Here is a 25,576-nt window from a genome sequence, read left to right on the forward strand (position 1 = left end):
AGCTTAGAAAGTAACGAAGTTGGGATCTGATCCAAGATTCTGACTCTATGCTCCTAAATCCAGAGATCTTTCCCTTATAATGTAATTGATTCTTCTCAGTAAAAGTAACGTGAGGCAGTAAAATTAACATAACACACCATTTGCTTGAATAATTGCATGCAAAGTTTATACGTGGGCAAACTTTAAACATCTATAAATTTATGTATTGTTGAAGACAGAAATTCATGAGGTGCCCGGGATGAGGGGCAGAATAGTCTAATGGATAAAGCATTAGACCTTGAATTAAGAAAAACAGATTTAAATCCTTGCATTGACACTTAATAGCTGTGTGACCCTGGGAAAGTCCCTTACCCTCCCTGTATCTCATTTTCTTCCTTGTGTATAAGAGTATATTTTCTTTTAAATAAATAATTTGTTGAGTTTAAAAACAATTATGGTCACTTTTCAAGGTCACCCTTTCCTTCATAAAATGCCCCTCCCTCCACCTTGTAACAAATATGGTGCAGTAAAACAAAACAAAACAAAAATTGGGTGCCTCATTTTCCTCATCTGAAAAATGGGGATGACAGTACCTGTTGTATTCAGGACAGTTGTGAGTCTTGAATGACATAAAGTCCTTTGCAATCTTTTAGCATTATTCATGCTTTTAAACCTGCTCAGTAATTTCAGCAATGTAGTTAAATCCCCTCTACCAACAGAATTTATCAATGGCCCTTCCACTTACAGTCTTAGAGAGTTGCTTGATTTACCAAGATGTTAAGTGACTTGCACAGGGTCATGTGTCAGGGGAGGGACTTGAGTCCATATTTTCTTGACTCTGAGTCTAGTTCCTTATCCACTATGCCATGCTCCCTTTTCAAAGTATTGTATGAAATCTATTATTATTATTGGTAGTAGTAGTAGTAGTTCTTGCAAAGATAAAAGTAGTAGTGATGGTATTATATCTCAAGCACATATACACACATGTGCGTACATACATACACATACACTCAAAGAGTTATTGTTAGTTTTGAGTCTTAAGGACCATTTTAAAAAATATAACTGGGAACAATTAAAAGAATTATATTTCCACAGTGACAGAATGACAGATATGAATGCAAAATTGAGCAACTGTCTTGACTGTGCCAATAACCCCAGGCCCATCATCTCTGGGTCCCAAAGAATGCAGGCCTAGTCTCATAAAGGCCAGGCAAGACAAACACTAATTTTTTCAGTACAAAATGGAAGAAGATAATCTGGAATGGGGTTTCAGACAATCAGTGCCCAATGCTATTGAAGACAGAATTATGATCTTGGCAGAAGGCATTCTGCATGGGTGGGGAAAACCACAGAAGTCTGCTGAACATGGCTATTATTATTTTTATCATTTGTAGCTTGATAGATTTTGTAAACCTTTCAGAAGGGTTATGCACTCAAAAGCTGCTGGTTACCTTTAAAATGCTTTAACTCCCATTTCAAATGGCACTTTTCACACACAGAAACATGGTCTGCCTATTTCTCTCAAGGCCAGCTTTACTATGTATAAGCCTGGTGGAGTTAGAATTCAAATCTGGCCTTGGTATGCTAGGTTATTTTAAGATCTCTGATTCCCCATGTGCCTTTTATCAACCCTTCTCCATTCTGCAAGTATTTGAGTTATCTGGTACACGATCAAAAATGCATTCCCAGCTGTATTGTACCAGTCAGTAGTAGGTGACTGGGCCTTCCTGCATCATTTCTCTTTAAATTACACTATATTTATTGCTTTCTTAATACTATCTCGTTGGAAATGGTTCAAATTCCACAGCCTGCTCCATGATGTATATGGGGGAGGGGACATCAGGGAGGGTTGTGAAGAGAGGGAGTTGCAGGGTATGTAATATAAGAAGGCTTTGGTCACTGCCAATGAGTTTAAACATTTGTTTATTGAATAATTTATCTCCGGCACATTAGGAGGTTGTTAAGTTAAAATGTTACAAGAGAGGAATAATTGCCATCTCTGTGATTAAATTGAAATGAACTGAGTTGTGTGGCTAACAGGACATGGTATTTATATGACATTCTAGTGTTGGATAAATAGACTTTTCTGCCTTGAATACTAACAAGAGATACATGAATCATTCATAGCATCTATGAGACTGAGTGAATGCTCCTTCCCTCTGTTAGCAGAGTTCAGGGAAAAGTAGGTTCAGCTGGAAGGAGCTATTGGTCCTGTTTGTCCCACAAAGATGTGTGGTAGGGCAATGTGTTGTTTATCAAGATGGACTGAATTAAAAGCAAAACCCCAGTAGCCTTTGCAAGTGGTATTAGCATAAGAGCAATAATTTCCAAAAGATGTCCGTGGGCTATTAGGGGTTGAGGGGTGAGGAATGTGTTGTTTCTGACATCATTCTCTCCTCTGTTTCATTCAGTCTGTGTCTATTCTTGTGGCAAAAGAACTATTTCCTAACCTGAACTATTGCTGTCAGTGACCAGCTGTGGACCATCTCCATGTTTGGGCCATGTGATTGGCAGAGATATAGACATGCTAGTGATTCTCTTCCTGATGTTATGGAGGACAGTTGTGGCTTCTTGGAGTGGCTGAAGGTTACAGTGGAAATGGTTAGAGGAATGACCATACTGCCATGCTTGGAACCAGAGCCCTGTAGAAGTGTCCAGCACAAGAGGACAACGTTAGTGGTTGGTAAACCACTGCTCAGAGGATTGAGCACCATCAACATATTCCTTGGGCTGAGGAATACAGTCTACCACAGTCCAGAGGAAACCTGAAGTGATTTAGTCAAAGATTGTTTATTTAATCAGCATAAATTTATGGCCTGGAAATTTCGACAGAGGCTTGAATTTACCAGTCACTATGCTAGAAATTCAATAGTCTACTATACCCAAGGAATACACATCTCAGTCCTAGAGAACCAAGTCCTCCTGAAAATTGTGAATGAACCTTCTGTACCCTTGGCCAAAATATTAATGTCAGAGAAACAGAATCCCAAATAAAATCCATCATAGAGGAAGCCAAGAAAGACTAGCTTTCCAACTCATGCTGAACAATGCGGGGAATTGAACGCTTCGTGTAGTAAGTGAAATTAGGCTTTCTAACTGCTGGATGACATCAATAGGGATATAGATATCTCTGTCTCTCTGTCACTAGAATAATCCTGGGCCTGGAAGGAAAATATGGCTGAGTATATATGTACAAAAATGATATTTGACACCAGTGATTCTTCTAGGTGACCCAGTGGATCAAATGCTGAACTTGGAGTCGGAAGACCCAAGTTCAAATCATGCCTCAGACACTTACTAGTAGTGTGACCCTAGGCAAGTCAGTTAATCTTTTCCTGCCCTAGTTGCCTCATCTGTAAAATAGAGATAATAACAGTACCTACTTTCCAGGGTTGTTGTGAGGATCAAATGAAATAATGTTTGTAAAGTACTTTGAGAACCTTAAAGAGTTACATCAGTGCTAGCTATTATTAGTCTGCACTGTGCTAAGTGCTGAGGATGCAGAGAAAAGTAAAAGACAATTTTTGCTCTCAAGAAACCCACAATCTACTGGAGAAAATAAAATGCAAAGCAGCTATGTCCAAGCAAGATACAGCCAAGATAAATTAGGGTTGTCTCAGAAAAAGACACTAAGATTAAGGAGGAAAGGCTTCGTGCAGAAGCTGATGCTTCAATGAGATATGAAGGATGCCAGGAAGTGGAGATGCAGGGGGAGAAAATCCTAGAGATGAGGGACAGTCAGTGAAAATGCCTAGAGTAGAGATATGGTGAGACTTGTGCAAAGAACAACAGGCAAGCCAATGTCACTTGATTAAAGAGCATATGGAGGGAAGTAAGACTAGAAAAGTAGGGAGGGGCCAGGTTATAAAAGACTTTCAGCCAGACAGATATTTGATCCTGGGTCCTAGCAGAATTTGTTGAATAAGGGGATGATGTAGTCTTATATGCATCTGAGGAGGTTGACTTTGAAAGCTGAGTGAAGGCTGGCCTGGAGTGAGAGGAGACTTGAGGCAGGCAGAACCAGTGGGCAGGCTATTGCACTCAAGGTGTGAGGCGATGAGGCCTCCACTAGGGTGGCAGGAGTGTCAAAAGAGGGAAGGGAGCATCTACAAGAATTGTTATAAAAATAGAAACTGCAGGACTTGACAACTGATAGTATTTGGGTTCCTATGGTGGGGAGAGGGAAGTGTGTATGAGAGAATGGGTAACTGAGAGAGCAAAAAACCATAGATCTTTGCCAAACTTAATCAGAGCCTTCACAAATCCCATTTTGAAAAAGGTAAGATGCATTAGCACTCTTATTCAAATCAACATGTACTCACTAAACAGTTGTTCCCAGAAGTATGATTGGAACTGTAGAGAATTTAGTCTGATTCAAATTAACAAGCACTTATTGAGTGCTTACTATGTACAAGGCAGTGTGTTATGTGCTGAGGATACTCAAAATACGTTAAGGATTTGTGAGCTGTCCATGACGCAGATTCAACACGTCTTTTGTTTAGCAAATGAGTCAGAGTTACTTGAGTTACATACATGTTGAGTGACTTTCTCAGAGACAGGGTCATAGATTTAGAGGTCATAAAATACAAAATCCTAATTTTACATATGAGAAAACTGAGGTCCAGAATGAGTTGTCTGAGGTCCACAGCTAGTAAATGTTAGAGGTAGAATGGAATTCAGGTCCTGAAAAACAGTATGTGCTTAATAAATGCTAATTGACTAAATTCCTGACTTCAAGCTTAGTATTCAACTGTTCAAGCCTACCTTTAAATGCTTGGAATAGGAAGAAATAAAGAGAAAGAAAGAAAGAAAGGAAGGAAGAAAGAAAGAAAGGAAGAAAGAAAGAAAGAAAAAAAGAAAGAAAGAAAGAAAGAAAGAAAGAAAGAAAGAAAGAAAGAAAGAAAGGAAGGAAGGAAGGAAGGAAGGAAGGAAGGAAGGAAGGAAGGAAGGAAGGAAGGAAGGAAGGAAGGAAGGATGGAAGAAAGGAAGAAAGAAATAAAGGAAGGAAGACCAAAATAGTCTGCTCTCACAAAACTTGCATTCTACTGATTCCAAAACATCATGAACATGGCACTGTGTCACCAGTCATTTGATAGAACCAACTAAATCAACTAGCTATTTTGGTGTCATGGAAACATAGCCACTCACCCTGTTATAGTATCCATGGTATTAAGCGAGGGAGTCATTTAGAAAGCTTCACAAGTGGACTTCTGTCAACTGACCACTACCACCTTTCAAGTGTCAGTGAGGGGAACCTTCTACTGGCAAACAGCTTCCTCTTCCATAGGATTCCTGTATAATGACCTCTTTTGTTCCAGCCAGAGAGAGAGGAATAAGACCAGCATAGCTCTTTTAATGGTTAAAGCTCTTTATTCAGTACAGCTCAGTGGGGAAGTTGGAGGAATGGTATAGCCAAAAGCAAGCCAACCAGTTAATAAATATTGATTAAGTATCAACTTTGTGCCAGGCACTATGTTAAATGATGGGGATACAGTGAAAGACAAAAGACAATCCCTCTCTTCAAGGAGCTCACAATCAAATGGGGGAAGACAAAACAAAAGAAGCATGAAAGTGGGGTAGTGATAGTGGAAAGGAAGGGGTCCCTAGTGGGAGCAGTGGGATGATGCAGTCCAGAAGAATGCAGCCAAGTTGGAAATGAAGAGACAGCATTGGGAACCCTTCTTAATTGGAAGATTTGGTAAGAGCCATCTGATGTCCATCTTCCACCCTCTCCAGAGCAAGGAAAGGACTTCAGGAAAAAGACCACTGATGAGGGGTGAGTTTTAGGGCTGATGTGATCTTGGCAGGATGATGAGTTTCTAGGGAGTATAATGAAGTCCAGCGGAGTGTCAAAGAATTGATATTAATGATGAGGATGATTGAATACAGACTTTGAGGTCATCACTGTCTGGGCTAATCTGGGCTTACATGAGATAAAGTAAAGATCCAGAACTATAATAATCAGGGATCCAAGTCACCATATCCCTGCTTAATGTGAGAGTGACCAAGTTGGACCTTTCATTTCTTTACCCTACTATCTGTTGTAAAGATAGTGCTGAGTAGATATAACATATTTCAGGGGTTCTATGTGATTATTTCAAATTCATCCTGTATATAGATTAATATAGTTATTTCCATATTGTCTCTCCCATTAGACTGTGATCTCCTTAAGAGTAAAAACTATCTTTTGCATTTTTTTTTTAATTTCCCTAGCATTCAATATGGTGCCTGGCATATAGAGTAGGTGCTTAATAAATGTATACTGACTAATTCGTTGCTTTTTGTTTGCATTCAGTTTGAAGGGCCAATGCCTGTGTTTAATCATCAATGTATTTGTAAGCTTACTATCTGAGAAATATTTAAGTTCTTAATAGAATACTCCTGATTTTTCTTTGAGTAGTTGTACTCCCTGTACACTTTCCTCTACCTGACCCCCTCCAAAGGTTTTGTGTTATATTTTATTCAGGATCTGTGGATCACTCTATTTTTCAACTACATTCTTTTGATCCTCTTGACTAGATCATCTCAGAAATAGGTGTATAACAACATTACTTCTAAGTCTTTCAGGCCAAAGTCCATTCAGTTTTGGATTTGGACCAAGAACCAGGAAATATTTGTTGAGGGAAAAAGACATAGTATGTCATCATCTAAGTAGTTAAGTAATGGATGACATTTATATTTTCCTTGTAAGTTATGTAGGAAGGAAATGATGAACTTTAAAATTCTAGAAAGTTTAAGAATTTATTATTACAAATATAGTTTTATTCTTCAAAAAGTAGAGGAAATGACAACAGGAATTAGTATTTTGGGCCTGATTCTGACCAATACAGAAGACTTGGATGTTTAAAGTAGAAATGTCAGGAACTTTGGGAGGAAGTGACCATGAACTCTTAGTGTACATGATTCATAGGGAAGAGAGAGTTGGGTGGTAGAGTTTGATCTTAGATATTAGAAAAACACATTTTCAGAAAGTTAAGAGTAATGAAAGGTAGGATACTGTGGATTAAAATTCTACAGAGGAAGCTGGCTTATAATGGATGAGAAGGTCTCAAGAAGGAAATTCTGAAGACTAGAATGTTAACAATTCATAGAAAAAATTCACCAATGGACTTAGCTGCTATCTCCCTCCACTCCTGTAGGCTCCTTTTCCCATTGGTGAATTCTTCCAAGAATTTTTGTTTTGGTGATGGTCCTAGACCAACTAGCTAGGGGACACACTACATACAGTACCAGCCCTAGCATCAGGAAGACCTGAGTTCAAATCTGATCTCAGACATTTATGAGCTTTGTGACTATTAGCAGTCACTTAATCTTTGTTTGCCTTTATTTCCTTATCTGTAAAATGAGGATAATAATAGAATCTACCTCTGAGATCGTTGAAAGGATCAAAAGATATAGAACAGTGCCTGATGCATACTAAGCATTATATGAATGTTAACTATTATTATTCAGACCAGCCACCATTTTTGCCCGCCATCTTTCTCCATTTTCCCTCATCCCTTTCCAGTTCATTTTCATGTTGTTTCTTCCATTAGAATGTAAGTTCTTTGAGGACAGTTCTATTTCTTTTTACTTGTATTTATATCACAGCACCATGCCTTATATATACTAAATGCTTAATAAATCTTTTTTGATTTGACTTGACTTTAAGATGAAGAGAGAGGAGATGTCAAAAAAGGAAAAAATGCAGAAGCAGAGGGAATTCAGTGGCAAACAAAATTTTAAGACCTATGTAAGATGGAAACAAAGGAGAGTGTTAGAGAATGAATATAAAATTTTTGTGTATAAAAATAGTACTAAGAATGCTAAAGTTGAGCTGAAGCTAGGGAAGAGAAATAATATCATACAGTGGAAAGAAAACTGGATTTAGAGACAGAGAACTTGAGTTCTAATACTAGGTTGGACAAATATTACTTATTGGACCTTAGGGAAATCATAATTAAACTCTTTGGCCCTCAAGTTCCCTATTAATAATTCTATTTAGTTCATTGTAATGTAATGTAACAAACATTTGTTGAGTGTTTTCTATGTACAAAATATTAGGAATACAAAAGTTAAAAACAAAACCTTACTTACCATTCTTACCATCTCTTACTTATCATTCTCCCAGAGAGTTTCTACTTTAAATAGTTAGGTAAATACATGGTAATTTCAGGATGAAGAAGACATTAATAACTTGGGAGCTTAGGAAAGGCACCTTTTAGGACAGGCATTCTTAACCTCCTTTGTGTCATGAACCTCTTGGAAGATGAGGGAAGCCTATGGACCTCTTTTCAGAGTAATGTTTTTAAATGCATAAAATATATAATATCACAAGGGAAATCAATTATAGTGGGATGTAGTTGTCAAAATTTAAAAAAAGCAAACAAAACCAAGTTCAGAGGTTAAAAAATTCTTCTTTAGCAGGTGATAATAAAATAAGGGACATGGATCATATAATCTTGAACATTTTTTTTAACCAGTTTGAAGTCTATAGTATTACGATGATTATGAATACCAAGGGTAACTAATAATTTTTCAGTAAAAAAGAAGCCCAGCTAAGGGTTAGAGACAACATAATTTAGACCAGGTAAGATCATAATAATGAATGATCAAGAAAAGGCAGGACTATTTTTCCTTTATTTGGCTTCTGTTTTCTCTATCAAGAAGAAATCATTTAGGACTTGGAAGAATTGAACAAAAGTGTTTAACAGAGAATGGAAATGAGCAGAACCAGAAGAACATTGTATATAATAAAAGCAATATTGTTTTAGCAATGACTTTGAGCAAATAAGTTATTTTGTCTATTATACATAGCTAAAGGGACATATGAAGAAAGATGTTATCTACATCTGGAGAAAGAACTGATAACGAAGTATGTATAGAATAATTTTACATACATATATCTATGTATTCTCTCTCTTCTCTATTTGGGTCTAATGGTGGCCATTTCTAGGGTGGAGAGGGAGGTAAGGAAGAGAAAAAAGAGATGTACATTGTCATTTTGTTGTACATTTGAAAGGAATAGCAAGTTGTGTGTAGTAAACTTGCAGTTTCATGTACAATAATTTTTAAAATTATACTGTTATGTAAATGCTTGCTTTATTACATAAATTAAACATAAAATAAAAATTAAAGAAAGTTAAAAAAACAGAGAATGGAAATTCAAGATTATTTTGGGGGAAAATATCCTCTTGAAAGATATACTGAAAGGACTTGTGACTGTGATTGCTGTCATTATTGGTGATTTTTGAAAAATTGTGGAGAACAGAAGAGATGCTGCAAATATAGAGGCAGGAGTATGTAGTTCTAATTTGCAAAAGGAGAGATAATTATTTTTTCATACAATTGGTCAGTGACCTTGACTTTGATTCTTGGGAAAATTCTTGATTGTGTTACTAAAAGGATGGCTTGTGAGCACTTAGTATGGTGAGAGGTAATCACGAAGAGCTTGGCTTCATCAAAAGCAGGTCATATCAGACTGACCTCATTTCCATTTTTGTCAGGGTTACTAGACTGTTAAATCAAGGGAATGCCACAGACATAGGATACTTGGAATTTAGCAAAGCATTTGGTAGAATCTTTCATGATATCCTTGTGGACAAGACAGAGAGGTGTGAGCTAGATGATAATCTAGTTAGCTGGATTTGGAACTGGTTGAATGACAATTCCCATAGTAACTGATGTCAACCTTGAAGAATTCTTAGTGGATGCCCCAAGGATTTGTTCTTGCCCTACTTCTACTCCCCATTTAAATATTATTAGGGTGATGTTTATTAAATTTATGAAAAAATGTGAAGCTTGTATAGAGGACCACTTCAGAGGACAAAATAAAGATGGAGAAAGCTCTCAACAAGCTAAAAAAATGGGACTTACCTAATAAGGTAAATTTTAATTGGAATAAATGTGAAGTCCTACATCTGGATTAAAAAAGACAACTATGCAAGTACATTCCATGAGGGAGGAGCATGAACATTAGTTCATATGAAAATAAGGATTCATTTTAATTGACTACAGGCTCATTATGGCTCAAAAAATGTACCATGGCAACCAAAAAAGGCTAATGTGAACATTATTAGAATGTCACCTAGAATAAAGGAGATGATAATATCACTGTATTCTGTGCTGGTAAGATGTGCATATTTTTGAGTGCCACTGTTTAGGAAGAACGTTGGTATATGGAAATGTATGGAGAGGAGAGCAACCCAGATTATCAGGGGTCTGGAAAATACAGAATATGAGAAATAGTTGAAGGAACTGGGGGCGTTTAATTTGGAGAAGAGTTAGGGAAGACATGATAGCTGTCCTGTTTTGTGTTTGGCCTTCATTGCCAAAGAACACCATGCCATCAGAGAAGTGATGACATGGCTTGCACTTGACTTTGTTTTGAGTGAGAGAGGTCTGTGCAGGTCACCAGCCTCACTTCTCCTCCAGAGCCATCTTGATACAGTGATCAGATATTCATCAAGATGACTGGAGATGATCCAGGATGCACTGGGAGACCTTGGGCCCTTTTAGGCCAAGGTCTTTGCAGGTACTCACTTAGGGTGAAGCAATGCCCGTTCCTTGAATAGGACTGTTTAAGAAGTAGTCAGGGCATGGCTCCTTTAGTGAGGCCAAGAAAAGAAAGACATCAGACTGGGAGGGAAACAGCAACAGTTGCTATTGATAATCACTCTAAAACTAGGAAGGTCCTGAAGGGAAGAAGGATTAGATCATATTTCTCCTATATTTTGTTTCACACCGATACTTTATTACTATTTCTACTCACCATGCATCTCTTCACTGACTCTCCACTGGGTCATCTGCAAGTTTTATTAAGAGTGATACATCATTCATAGTCATATTTCAATGCCGGAAAATACTGGTACTTAAAATATAGCTTTTATGTAATTAAGTACTTTGGAACTGTCTAAAATGTTGCCATGGAATGTAGAACACATTGCATTTTTTCTCTGTCTTCAATTCCACATCTAGTTATTGTCCATCTATAGTCAAAGATATGTGTAATATTGGACTAACTTCATGAGCTGTCCTTGAAACTAAAGTGAATAATTTGAACCCCAGCATTGTATCCCAACACTAAGCACAGTGTGTAGGACATAGTAAGTGCTTAATAAATGTTTACTGGTTGATTGAATGATTGAATAACCTGAACAGTATACATTCTTCATTCATTTAGTTTTTCCTGAGTAGAGAATGATTACTAGGTTGATCTCTTTTTGAATAACTAAAGATCTCCTTGGGGAGGCCCTTTATTATTATCAGAGTTGAGAATTAGTAGTAAGGCAGACTAGTAGATGGAGTCTCGGACTTGGAGTCAGGAAGACCTGAGTTAACATCCAACCTCAGACACTGTCTAGCTGTGTGACTCAGGGCAAGTCATTCAATCTGTTTTCTCATCTGTAAAATGGGAGACCATTATACACTTACCTCACAGGGTCATCATGAAAATCCAAGTAGATAATATAAGCACTTACACTTTAAAGCACTCTGTAAACATTACCTATTATTATAATAGCTTTATGATATATAACATGTATAATATAATAATCATAATATTATTATAGTGTTAAAAAAGAATACTTGGAGAACCTTGTCATCTGTAGTGATTTTCCCCTTCTTTTTGGATGCTACACAAGACATCTTCTAGATACCCCTGCGTTGGTAGGCACTTTGGTGACTGTACATTGCCTTGTTTTAAACTTTTCCAAACAAATTTATCTCTATCATGGTATCTTAAGATCCTCATTGGTAGAACCTTGTTGGAGCGAGCCTTCAAGGCTGTATTTTACATGGTTGTGCCTAGGAATGTGCTGATAAGCATCTAATACCCAGCTCTTAGGAAAAAATGAATGGGAGAGACACTTTAAAAATTTAAATCACCCTTATTCATGTTTTCTCTATCACTTCCTTAATCAAGAGCACATCAACAAAATTATAAATCAAGTCCAAATTTGTAGTGTTTGCTGGTGTCCAATAGGTAAATATTCATACTAAAAATTTTTTTTATTTTTTTATTTTTTTATGTTTAACAATCACTGCCATACAATTGTGATTTTTATCCCCCCCACCTACCCCCCACTCCCCCCTCCCTCCCCACGACTGCATACAATTCTGCATAGATTCTACATATACTTTCCTATTGAGTATATTTTCATTATAGTCATGCTATGTAGTCAGACTAAGATAAATGAAAGAAATCGTATAACAAATCAGAACAGGATACACAAACACATACACATACACAAACATGATCTGTTACATTATGTGAGTGACTTCCATATTTCTCTCTCTGAGTGTGGAAGGCATTTTGCCTTGAGGTCCACCATTGGGATTTTTTTTTTTTTTTTTTTTGTAAGAAGTTCTTGTGTTATTACAAAAATCTAAGTCTACCAGAAAAAGCTCTCACACACTGTGGTCGTTGCTGTGCATAAAGTTCTCCTGGTTCTGCTCCTTTCACTCAGCATCAGGTCATATAAGTCCTTCCAGGCCTCTCTGAAGTCTTCTTGTTCATCATTTCTTATGGCACAATAGTACTCCATTACATTCATATACCATAATTTATTCAGCCATTCCCCAATTGATGGACATCCCCTTGACTTCCAGTTTTGGCAACTACATAGAGTGCTGCTATAAATATTTTTGTACATGTGGGACCCTTTCCCATTTTTATGATCTCTTGGGGATATAGTCCTAGTAGCAATATTGCTGGGTCAAAGGGTATGCACATTTTTGTAGCCCTTTGGGCATAGTTCCAAATTGCTCTCCAGAATGGTTGGATGCGCTCGCAGCTCCACCAACAATGAATTAGTGTTCCAACTCTCCCACATCCTCTCCAGCATTTATCATTTTCTTATTCTGTCATGTTTGCCAATCTTATAGGTGTGATGTGGTACCTCAGAGTTGTTTTGATTTGCATCTCTCTAACCAATAGTGATTTAGAGCATTTTTTCATATGATTATAGATAGCTTTAATTTCTTCTTCTGAAAATTGCCTGTTCATATCCTTTGACCATTTATCAATTGGGGAATGACTTGTATGATTATACATTTGAGTCAGTTCTCTATATATTCTAGAAATGAGGCCTTTATCCCCGAGCTTAGCTGTAAAAATTCTTTCCCAATTTACTACATCCCTCCGGATTTTGGTTGCATTGGGTTTGGTTGTGCAAAAACTTCTCAGTTTAATGTAATCAAAGTTATCCATTTTGCATTTCATAATGCTTTCTATCTCTTCTTTAGTAAAGAATTCTTCCCTTCTCCATAGATCTGATAAATACACTATTCCTTGCTTCTCCAGTTTATTCATGCTATCAATCTTTATACCTAAATCATGTACCCATTTGGACTTTATTCTTGTGTACAGTGTCAGGTATGGGTCTATGCCTAATTTCTGCCACACTGTTATCCAGTTTTCCCAGCAATTTTTGTCAAACAATGAGTTCTTATCCCAGAAGCTGGGGTCCTTGGGTTTATCAAACAGAAGGTTGCTATACTGCTTGCCTACTGCATCTTGAGTGCCAAGTCTATTCCACTTGTCTACCTCTCTGTTTCTTAGCCAATACCAAGTGGTTTTGATAATTGCTGCTTTATAGTAGAGTTTGAGGTCTGGTAGTGCTAGGCCACCTTCCCAAGCATTTCTTTTCATTAGTCCCTTTGATATTCTGGACCTTTTGTTTTTCCAAATGAATTTTGATATTATTTTATCCAGCTCTAGAACGTAATTGTCTGATAGTTTAATTGGCATGGCACTAAATAAGTATATTAATTTGGGTAGGATTGTCATTTTTATTATATTAGCACGGCCTATCCATGAGCAACTAATGTTTTTCCACTTACTTAAATCTGACTTTATTTGTGCAAAAAGTGTCTTGTAATTGTTTTCATATAATCCCTGGGTTTGTTTTGGCAGGTAGACTCCTAAGTATTTTATACTGTCTACCCTAGCTTTAAATGGGATTTCTCTTTCTATCTCTTGCTGTTGGACTTTGTTGCTAATATATAGGAATGCAGAAGATTTGTGTGGGTTTATTTTGTAACCTGCAACTTTGCCAAAGTTGTTTATTAATTCAAGTAATTTTTTCCTTGAATCTCTGGGATTCTCTAGGTAAATCAGCATATTGTCTGCAAAGAGTGATAACTTAGTTTCTTCTTTGGCTATTCTTATTCCTTGAATATCTTTTTCTTGTCTAATTGCTACAGCTAACATTTCTAGTACCATATTGAATAATAGTGGTGATAATGGACAACCTTGTTTCACCCCTGATCTTATTGGGCATGCATCTAGCTTATCCCCATTGCATATAATGCTTGCTGAAGGTTTTAGATAGATACTGCTTATTATTTTATGGAAAGTTCCCTTTATTCCTACGTTCTCCAATGTTTTTAGTAGGAATGGTTGTTGTATTTTGTCAAAAGCTTTTTCTGCATCTATTGAGATAATCATGTGGTTTTTGTTAGCTTTGTTGTTGATGTGATCGATAATGCTAATAGTTTTCCTAATATTGAACCAGCCCTGTAGTCCTGGTATGAATCCTACCTGATCATAATGTATTAATCTCGTGATAAGATGCTGTATTCGTTTTGCTAAAATCTTATTTAAAATTTTTGCATCTATATTCATTAGGGAAATTGGTCTATAATTTTCTTTCTCTGTTTTGTCTCTTCCTGGTTTGGGTATCAAAACCATATTTGTATCATAGAAAGAATTTGGGAGGACTCCTTCTTCCCCGATTTTCAAAAATAGTGTATGTAGTATTGGAATTAACTGTTCTTTAAATGTTTGATAGAATTCACTTGTGAATCCATCTGGCCCTGGAGATTTTTTCCTATGGAGTTCATTGATGGCTTGTTCAATTTCTTTTTCTGAGATGGGGTTGTTTAAGTATTCAACTTCCTCTTCTGTTAATCTGGGCAATTTGTATTTTTTAAAATATTCATCCATCTCATTTAGATTATCGAATTTGTGGGCATAAAGTTGGGCAAAGTAGTTTCTAATTATTGTTTTAATTTCCTCCTCATTGGAGGTGAGTTCACCCCTTTCATTTTTAATATTAGTAATTTGATTTTCTTCTTTCTTTTTTTAAATCAGATTGACCAAAGGTTTATCAATTTTATTAGTTTTTTCATAAAACCAACTATTGGTTTTATTTATTAATTCAATAGTTTTCTTAATTTCAATTTTATTAATCTCTCCTTTGGTTTTCATTATTTCTAATTTGGTATTTACTTGGGGATTTTCAATTTGTTCTTTTTCTAGCTTTTTCAACTGCAAGCCCAAGTCACTGATCTCCTCTTTCTTTATTTTATTTATGTAAGCATTCAAAGATATAAAACTTCCCCTAATAACTGCTTTTGCAGTATCCCATAAGTTTTGGTATGTTGTCTCACTATTGTCATTCTCTTGAATGAAATTGTTGATTGTTTCTATGATTTCTTCTTTAACCCAACCCTTCTTTAGAATTAGATTATTTAGTTTCCAATTGATTTTTGGTTTCTCTTTCCATGGCCTTTTATTACATGTAATTTTTAATGCATTATGATCTGAAAAGGATGCATTGATTATCTCTACCTTTCTGCACTGGATTGTGAGATTTTTATGTCCTAGTACATGGTCAATTTTTGTAAATGTTCCATGTACCGCTGAGAAAAAGGTATATTCCTTTCTATTCCCATTTAATTTTCTCCAAAGATCTATCATATCTACCTTATCCAGAGTTTTATTTACCTCCTTAACCTCTTTCTTGTTTATTTTGAGGTTGGATTTATCGAGTTCAGAGAGGGGGAGGTTGAGGTCCCCCACTAGTATAGTTTTGCTATCAATTTCTTCCTTCAACTCCCCCAACCTCTCCTCTAAGAATCTGGATGCTATACCACTTGGAGCATACAAGTTTAGTAATGATATTGCTTCATTGTCTATGGTGCCTTTTAGCAGGATATAGTTTCCATCCTTATCCCTTTTGATTAGATCTATTTCTGCTTTCGCTGTGTCTGAGATTAGGATTGCTACTCCTGCCTTTCTTACGTGAGCTGAAGCACAATATATTCTGCTCCATCCTTTGACCTTTATCCTATGTGTATCCCCCCGTTTCAAACGTGTTTCTTGTAAGCAGCATATTGTTGGATTATGGCTTTTAATCCATTCTGCTATCCATCTCCGTTTTATGGGAGAGTTCATTCCATTCACATTCACAGTTATGATTACAATCTGTGTATTTCCCTCCAACCTCTTTCCCATCATTTGTGCTTTTAGCTCTCCCGTCTCCCTTCCCCTCCTCAATAGTATTCGCTTTTCTCCCCCTCCTCCTGCAGCCTTCCCCTCCTTCTTTTAGCCCCCCTCCCTTTTACTCCCCTTTACTCTTATTGCTTCTTTCCTCCCTTTTAGCCACCCTCCCCTTTCTTCCCCCTTCCCCTCCTACTACCTATAGAGCTAGTTAGGATTATCTACTTAAGAGTATTGTTCCCTCCTTTGAACAAATCAGATGAGAGTACCTCTCAAACAATGCTCATCTCCCTCCCCTCCTTCCCTCTACTATAGTTTTGTACTTCTTCCTGTGATATAATTTCCCATTTTCTGCTTCCCCCTTTCCACACCTCCTATTGCATTCCCTTCTCATACTTAAATCATATTTTTGACATGACATCATTTACTTTATGCCCGTTCCCTCTACATATATCCCTTTTATCATAATAGCTGCACAGTTCTCAAGATTAACAGGTATCACCTTCCCTTATAGGGAGGTAAACAGTTTGCCCTAATTGAGTAGCAAGTTTTTGTTTTTGTTTTTTCCCCTCTGTTTACCTTTTTATGATTCTCTGGAGACCTGCATTTGAAGATCAAATTGTCTATTGAGTTCTGGTGTTTTGGTCAGGAAGCTCTGGAAATCCCTTATTTCATTGAATGACTTTCTCCTTGCCTGAAATGTTATGCTGAACTTTGCTGGGTAGTTGATCCTTGGTTGAAGTCCCAACTCCTTTGCCTTACGGAATATTGGGTTCCAGTTCTTTCGATCTTTTAATGTAGAAGCTGCAAGGTCCTGTGTGATCCTGACTGTGTGTCCTTGATATTTGAATTGTTTCTTTCTGGCTGCTTGTAGTATTTTCTCCTTCACTTGATAGCTCTGGAATTTGGCAACTATATTTCTTGGGGTTTTGAGTTTGGGATCCCTTTCGGGAGGGGAACGGTGGATTCTTTCGATGATGATTTTGCCCTCTGAGTCTAGTACTTCTGGGCAGTTTTCCTTGATGATTTCCTGGAAGATGTTGTCCAGACTCTTTTCTTCATCATGGGTTTCTGGCAGGCCAATAATTCTTAAATTTTCTCTCCTGGATCTATTTTCCAGGTCAGTTGTTTTTCCAATTAAATATTTTACATTTTCTTCTATCTTTTCATTCTTTAGATTTTGTTTGACTGATTCTTGTTGCCTCATTGAGTCATTAGTTTCTACTTGCCCAATTCTAATCTTCATCGTATTGTTTTCTTCCATTAGCTTTTGCATTTTCTTTTCCATCTGACCAATTTTTCCCTTTAAGGAGCTGTTTTCTCCATTTAATTTTTGTATTTCTTTTTCCATTCGACCAATTTTCCCAGTTAGGTTTTGGGTTTCCTTTTCCATCTGTTCAATTTTCCCAATTAGGTTTTGGGTTTCCTTTTCCGTTTGATTAACTCTTCCTTTTAGGGAGTTATTCTCTCCAGTTAATTTTTGAACTTCCTTTTCTATTTCTTCAATTTTCCTTTTCAGAGTGATGTTCTCAACAGTGAATTCTTTTTTTATAATTTTAAAATCATTGGCCAGTTTTTCTTTTATATCCTTCTTCAGATGTTCCAGGTAATCTAGTTGTGCTTGCGAGAAATTCATAGTCCCATCTGAGGTTTCAGGTGGAAGTACAGTCTCAGCTCTGACCTCTTTGGTGTTTGTGTTTTGGTCCTTATCCCCATAGAAAGATCTATGGTTTTTTCACTTTTCGTCTGCTTTTTCCGATTCATGATGTTGGCTGAGTGTTGTAGCTTTTGGTTCTTTCAGTCAGAAGATACAGATCTTTTAAATTGGGCTGCTGTGTGTCTAGGCTGAAAGCAGGCTTTTTTTTGTTGTTGTTGTTGTTGTTATTTCCCAGATCAACCCTGGGGTTAGCTTGTTAGGTGTGTGGGAGGGGTGGTCTGGTCTCAGGAGATCTCCTCAGCTGACTTGAGGCAAAGGCAAGGTCAGGGGATGGTGATCCCAGCTTCCCTATTGTCTTCCCTTTTCCCCTGGAGTGCTGGGGTACACCTAGAAGTTAATGCGTGTTCCCGCCCCTCCTGGGGCTTGTCTCCCGGCTCTGAGGCTTGCCTGGGTCTCAGTGCGAATTTTCTCTGGCCTGGGTCATCTGTCCCTCCAGATCGCCTCCGCCACAGTAGGAAGAATCCCCCCTTGCCACTTTTCCAGCCTCTGGTGTTGTGAGACCACCCACCCCCTTCTACTGTTCCCGCTGATCCAGGATTAATCTGGGGAAGAATTTTATGGTTCCTTCACGGTCATCAGGGGGGAGGAGAGAGCACTTACTGATCACTCCGCCATCCCAACTCCTGGAAGTTCAAGTAGCTGACCCACCGAAGTCCAGTCTTTAGGCTGAAGGTTTTAAGGGCTGCTGCGCTGATATCTGGCGCTCAGCGGCTCTCATCGGCTCGGCCTGGCTTATCTCCTGCTCTGCTGGTCTCGCCCGCCACTCTCGGGCCCCTCAGGTCCCCTCTGCCCTGTTGCGCCGACCGCGCTGCGCTGTGCGCAGGGGTCTTATCCCTGTGGAACAGATCCCTCCCGTGGACCCTCCAGTCCAACCTGGGCTCCGAATCCGTCAAAGTCCGTCACCCACTGGATTCTATACCTCCAAAGTCTGGTCAGACTCTCCCCCCAGAGATATCCAGAGGAGTTTTTCCAGGAGCTTGGGTGAGTCGTTGCTTTCACTTCACCATCTTGGCTCCGCCCCCCCATACTAAAAATTTAAGAAATGACTCTGATGAGTTGGTCTGAACTGGGTCTACAACACCCTTGCTTCTATCAAATCAGCAGATTTTTTTGACTGAGACTGAGGCTTTGACCCAGGGAGGGAAATTTAAGGTACCAGAGATGGGTGATTTTCTAAGGCAGTGACCTTCAAAGTGGTGCCCAATGATGATCCAGTGGAGTGAAGGAAGGAAATAATAGAACTTCTATTCTTTCTAAACCTTAAATAAGAAATAAATGAAATTGTAACGAATATTTAATATGAAAATTGTTACTAGCATCTCCACTCAGTACAAATGTCAGATAGTTATATTTCATGTCAAGATATTATGAGAGAAGAATGGGAATTCCCTAAGTTGGGACAGGGGGGTTGACAATTGTCATTCACTTTTAGTGTATTTTGATGTGCTGCATATTATGATGTACTACATGGTATGATTTACTGTTAGTGTATTATAATATATTATTATAATATACAGAGCCTGCAGTCAAGAAGACCTGAATTCAAATCTCACTTCTAATACTTTCCAGCAGTATGATCATGGGCAAGTCATTTCACCTCTGATTGCCTCAGTTTCCTCATATGTTAAACAGGGATAATGATAACATCTAGCCCCCAGGGCTACTGTGAGGATCAAACGAGGTAATAATTGTAAAGTGCTTAGCACAGGTAATAATTGTAAAGTGCTTAGCACAGTTTGAGGTAGTAGGTACTACATAATTACTATCATTTTGTGATTATTTTTATTGTTTTTTTTCAGTTGTTTTCAGTCATGTCCAACTCTTTGTAACCCCATTGGAGAATTCTCTTGGCAAAGATGCTGGAGAGGTTTGCCATTTCCTTCTTTAACTTATTTGACAGATGAGGAAACTGAAGCAAACAGAGTTAAGTGACTTACCCAGGGTCACACAGCTATTAAGTGTGTCTTATAATAATTAATTAGATTTATGGATGATGTGTTCTTGTTTTAAGAAAATAACCTTCACAAAATGGAGTGGTGTTGACAAAAATTCTTATAAGGAAACTGGATTGAAGATACTAATAATGCAAACACAGGCAAACAACAAGAAAACAACAGGACTGACATTTCCTCCAGGCAGAAGCTCTTTGTCAGTCACAGTGTGAGGTAAAAAACAATGATCAAGCAATCAGATCTGATGATGTCAGGCACAAATTGGAAATTTGGAGGATTATTTGAAATATGGGTTCATATCCATTGTCATAAATGGTGAAATTTACCCATTTATGTTGTCACTTGAAATCTCAGTGAATGATATAGCTAGCACGTACTAAGCATTTTCAGATTTGCAAAGAGTTTTCTAAATATTATTTTATTTGATTCTCAAAGAAATCTTGTGAGATAGGTGCTGTTATTATCCCCATTTTCCAGTTGATGAAACTGAGGCTGGGAGATGTTAAGTGCCCTGCTCAGCTGCTTGTCCTGAGTCACAAGATCCCATTATAGAAAGGCTGGATCCAGAGGTGTCCTTGATCCAGCATCACAAGAGCTGATTGTTATATTCTTAGTGTGCACTTTTACATCTTTGAAATAGTTTCATGCTACAAATCAGGGATGAAGTCATTGGTTTTTTGATTGTCTAGACTTAAAGAAGTGATGGAAAATAGGCTAATAAACCACATTAAATCTAAAAGTGTGTCAAAAGTTTTTAACAAAACACTGCTGGTGGGGTGAGGGAAGACACATTTCAACAATCTGGCTGAAAGAATGCCTTGACTAGGATTCTGGAGATTCTGGACATAATTCTTGCTGTGATACTAACTCTGTTTACCCATTGTGTAAAATGTGATTGGATAAGATGATGTCTCAGTTTCCCTCTAGTTCTAACAGCATGAGTGAATCTGTGTGATTTTGTCTCTGTTTGGCTTAGCCTTCATTTTAGTAGAAGGCATTCTCCCTTCACAGAATCCTTCTCTGGAAATGAAATACCCAAATTAACTACAAAGGACGTATTAAGGAAGAAATGTGCATTCAGAAAAAGAGCTGATAAATAGAAGTATGTATAGAATAATTTTACACACATACATACACTTGCCCTTTGTGTGCGTGTGCATGCACACACACACACACACACACACACATTTAATGAGAGCCATCTCTAGGGTGCGGAGGAGGAAGGGAAGAAAAAGTAAAAAAAGAGAAATTTACATGATTTTTATGTATTTGAAAGGAATAGCAAATTGTATGTAATAGATTTGCAGTTTCATGTGCAATCATCTTTAAAAATATTCTACTGTGTTATGGAAATGCTTGTTTTATTCCATAAATTAAAAAATTAAAAAGAAGAAAGTGAAGGCAATGATAGATGATCTTTAAGTCCCTTCCAGATCTAACATGATTCTGTGGGGATTTGGGAGAAGGATATCAATTTCAGGTTCTCTTTCAGCCCCTCATCCAAAATCATCTATTCGTTGGCTCAGAAGGCTCCTACTCTTCACTTCCTCTAACCAGTAATCATTTTTTTTTTTGTATGTGAAGTGTGAAGAAACAAATGTGACCTTAGCACATAGTTATCAAAACTTTTTAGTTAAAATCAGAATCTACCAAATGGCATGTTGCTTTTGGAGGCCAGTAGGATGGACATGCTCCTAGAAGCAACCTTGTGGTATCTCAGGATCTCTGTCTCCTTTTGCTCTTTCCACTTCCAAACCCCTGAAAGTCAATGTCTTCCACACCCCTCACCACAAATGAGGTTGCCTTCCTTTTGCCCTGCTCACTCAGGAGTGGTTAGTGGTGCTCTTGTCTGGGAGGTTAGTGCCTTTAATAACAAGTTGGAGGTCTCTCCCTTGGTCTCTTTATATTTTGTGGATGTAAGGGTAGGACTCAGGATGTCTGTCTATTCCCCTCACCTTTGCTACATGCCCATTGTATATCCTTTTCTCAGTCATAAATTTCCTGTGTATATTCCTCATGCTTCCTAGGTCGTCACTGGAAATACTAGTGTAGCCAGGGATTAACTCCATTCAGCATGCATGGAGATGGCTTTAATTTCCCCAGACAGTTTCTGGACACATATGTTGCTCAGTGTTGAAAGTCTTGGTGCTTTGTCATGAGGCAGCAAATCCAGTGTGGTTCATTGGTCCTTCTCTTGTCTTACAGCAGCAGCAGTGGGGTGGAAGACTGAGTAGGTTTTTTTAAAAAAAGACTTTCTGGTTCATTTTCTTCCTTTAACTCCTGCATGCTAAGTCATTCTTCCTCACTAGATTTTCTATGACGGTATAAGTAAAGCCATACATTTTCCCCCAATCCTGGCAACATAGTGGTTGTGGGCATGTGGTATCTAAAACAAATTTGTGGCTAGTAGGTACAACAAGCCTGAACCTTAGGTTCTTGTCTTCTTTTTTTCATTTGTGTTTCTGTCTTGACCATAGGTGAATTACCAGCAATCCCAAAATGGACACATCTAGCACCAGAGGCAATCTTCTGAGTGTGAAAGTGGGGAGACCTTGGGTCCTCTGTCTGTGTTGACTCCACTAAAGCATGTGCCCCACTGTGGCACTCCAGCATTTCTTGGAGGTGAAAATAAGCCCAAGCAAGCTCTGATCTGGTTTGCTAGAAGATATTGTTTAGATAGCGCATAGCCAAGGTAAAATGCTTATTCAACTGCCTGCAAAATTGGATTATATCTTATTTTAACTATCAACCTTCCAGAAGAAGATGATGGTAGTTTTAAGTTCTTGTTTAAGGTTTTCTGGCAATGTAAGCTTGTGGGTTTTATGTACATTAATCATTTCTTCTGTGTAGAGGAAATAAGTCATTATCTTATTCTGGACCTACATTGTATTGTACCTTTCTACTCCCCACTTTAGGGATACCCTTGACATAAGCCCAAAGCTAAATTCTAAATAATTTTCCCCTAGGATTCCAGAGTAGAGTGTAAAGAGCCAGAGCATGAGAAAAAAGAGAGAAACAAAAAACCCTTCTTTTCAGTGGTCAGACTCTGTCAGGACTAAACCTGATCCATATGCATTAGAATAGAGCTAAGAGGGACCTTTTAATAATAATAACTTACATTTATATAGAATTTGCTATGTGTTAGACACTGTGCTAAGCACTTTACAATTATTATCTCATTAGATCATCCCATCAGTCCTGGAAGATAGAGTGCTATTATTATCCTCATTTTGTACATGTAGAAACTGAGGCAAACATTAATTGACTTGCCCAGAGCCACATAGTTAGTAAATTTCTGAAGCTGAATTTGAACTCAGGTCTTTCTGACTCCAGACCCAGTGCTCAATCCATTGTGCCACCCAGCTGCTCATAGTAAAGAGGGAGAAGGCCTAGAGCCCCCAGTTCCCTGGATCCAGCAATTTTTCCTATGTTTAGACTAGAGATGTAATGTGATGTATTTGTATCCATCTTGAATCTTTCACAGCTTAGATTTTTGAGAGATTGTAATGTGAGATTCACAGCCACATAGCATCAGCAAAATGTTAGTGTTAAAATGATGTTTTGGTTTAAAAAATTTTTGGTAATCACTAAACAATGAATATAGTAAAAATAAGCGTCCTCCATATCAGGGGTTCTTAACCTTATTTCCTAAAATATTTTTATAACCATATTTCAGTATAGCTGATTTTCTTTGTAATCTTATGTATTTTGTTTTATACATTTTAAAACATTATTTTGGGAAGAAAACCACAGGTTTTGGGAGTCTTTGAAATGGATTCCATGATATAGAAAAGGTAAGGAACTGCTGTTCTATTCCTTTCAGAAGATGTGGTCTGCTGTGTAAAATCATATATAAAAGCTTGCTTGCATTGGCCTTTCTCATAAATATTTTATAGAAATAAGAAAGTAGATACGGACAGGTAGTTACTGATGTCTTCCTGTTAGCCACCTTTATATAATACACATATCCCTTTCACATCATGGATTTAGGGGCAGAATGGGGTGCCCCTATGATCTGGAAAATCAACATAATTTTTGGCCTTCCCTTCATACCAGAGAAGAAGTCTGAATTCTTATGGTATTGAAAGAGAAAATATATTGATATTATACAATGCTATACATATGTTTTATGTATTTCTGAGTTTCTAAACTTTTTGTGTGTCAGCTGCTGGCCTTCATAAGTCATCTGCTGCTTCCACAAAACTCCTAATTTCCTAACTCATAATTTCTTATGCTGACCCACCATATGTCAAAACCCATGGTGGTGAATGTTGTGATGCAGAAGAGATAACCATAGTAGTTAGAGGTTAGTATTTTTCCCCTCCCCCATTCCTTTAGCATACTACTGTCTCAGTTACATCTTGAAACGTATTCCTTAATGCCTTCAAACTTCAGCTACTTCCATGTTCTTTATTATGAAAATGCTACTAATTATATCACATTGCCTTACCACATCAAACAACTAAATGAGTAGGTAATGTTTTTCTTGATGATCCAGAGGTCAATATTACTATGATCTCCAACTGGTATTCTGGAGCTAAAGATGGTTTAGGACATTTGAGTGAATTTTTACTAACCACAGAACATATCCTGAAACTTTCATAATATTATTACTGATAAAAATAATAGTAACTAGTACTGATATAATACTTCAAGGTTTATGAGCATGTTATGAAAGTTATCTCATTTTATCCTAACAACAATCCTGAAAGGTAGATACTACTATTATCCACATTTTATGCATGAGGTAACTGTGGCTAAGGAAATCACAGTCATGTAACTAGTAAGCATCTGAGGAAGGATTTGAACTCAGGTCTTCTTAACTCCAGGGTTAGCACTTTCTCTACCTTGCCGTCTTGCTGCCTTGATGTCTTAAATTAATCCCTGGCAATATAGTTTCCTGCCATTTTCCTCCTGAAAACAGAGTAAAATGTTTATTTGAATCACCTTCTGGCAGAGGAATATGGCTGCCTTGTCCTAAATTTAATTATGCAAACAAAAGCTGAAGCAGACTTCTCCAAAGTTGCTTTCCTGCTTTAAGTAAAATCAGAGGTAAGATTATTCTACATTTTAGACTTGCCACAAATTACTGAGAACACCAGAAGAGCCACAGGAGCCACAGCTGTGGTCTCATTCGTCTGTAGTAAGTTACCTGAATTGCCTGAAATTTGGTCCTGACAGAGCACAGTACTTTTTTGGACCTTGTGCAAACACCAAAGGGAAAAATCACAAGCTGAAAAGGTCATATAGAGAGCTCCAGTTTGGTCTAAGCAGATCCTATGAGGCTGGGTTTTGAACATTTCACATTTTACCATGGTAACTACTGCTCTTAAAGGTGAGGTCTCATGACTGTTCTAGGGAGAAACTAGGTGATACAGTGGATAGAGCACTGGTTCTGGAGACTGAAAGATCTCAGTTCAAATTTGCCCTCAGACACTATCTGGGTGACAAGTATGGACAAACAAGCTGACTTCCAACCCTAAATGGACCAGTTATCTTCATTTTGCTTCATTTTGGTCACATATTACAATCATAAGCCTAAAAAAATGAACCCCAAAATACCCAGGTCTGAGGCTAGATTTGAACTCAGGAAGATGAGTCTTCCTGACTTCAGGCCCAGTATTCCATCTACTGTACCACCTAGCTCCCCACCCTGTCTAAGGTAATATAAGTGGTAAGGAGGCTGAGTTGGAATTTGAACTCAGGTCATCAGACTCCAAATCC

General features: G+C 37.7%; 1 long non-coding RNA gene across 1 annotated transcript in view; it reads left to right on the forward strand.

The window, feature by feature from the left end:
• LOC140518454 (uncharacterized) overlaps window positions 1-22,566 on the forward strand; it is a 62,012-nt gene extending 39,446 nt beyond the window's left edge. The window contains exon 2 of the long non-coding RNA XR_011971928.1: window positions 22,330-22,566. This is a non-coding gene — a long non-coding RNA (uncharacterized lncRNA). The remainder of the gene's footprint in view (window positions 1-22,329) is intronic.
• The last annotated feature ends 3,010 nt before the right edge of the window (window positions 22,567-25,576 follow it).

The sequence above is a fragment of the Notamacropus eugenii genome, chromosome 1, assembly GCF_028372415.1.
Source record: "Notamacropus eugenii isolate mMacEug1 chromosome 1, mMacEug1.pri_v2, whole genome shotgun sequence".
NCBI classification, from domain to species: Eukaryota; Metazoa; Chordata; class Mammalia; order Diprotodontia; family Macropodidae; genus Notamacropus; species Notamacropus eugenii.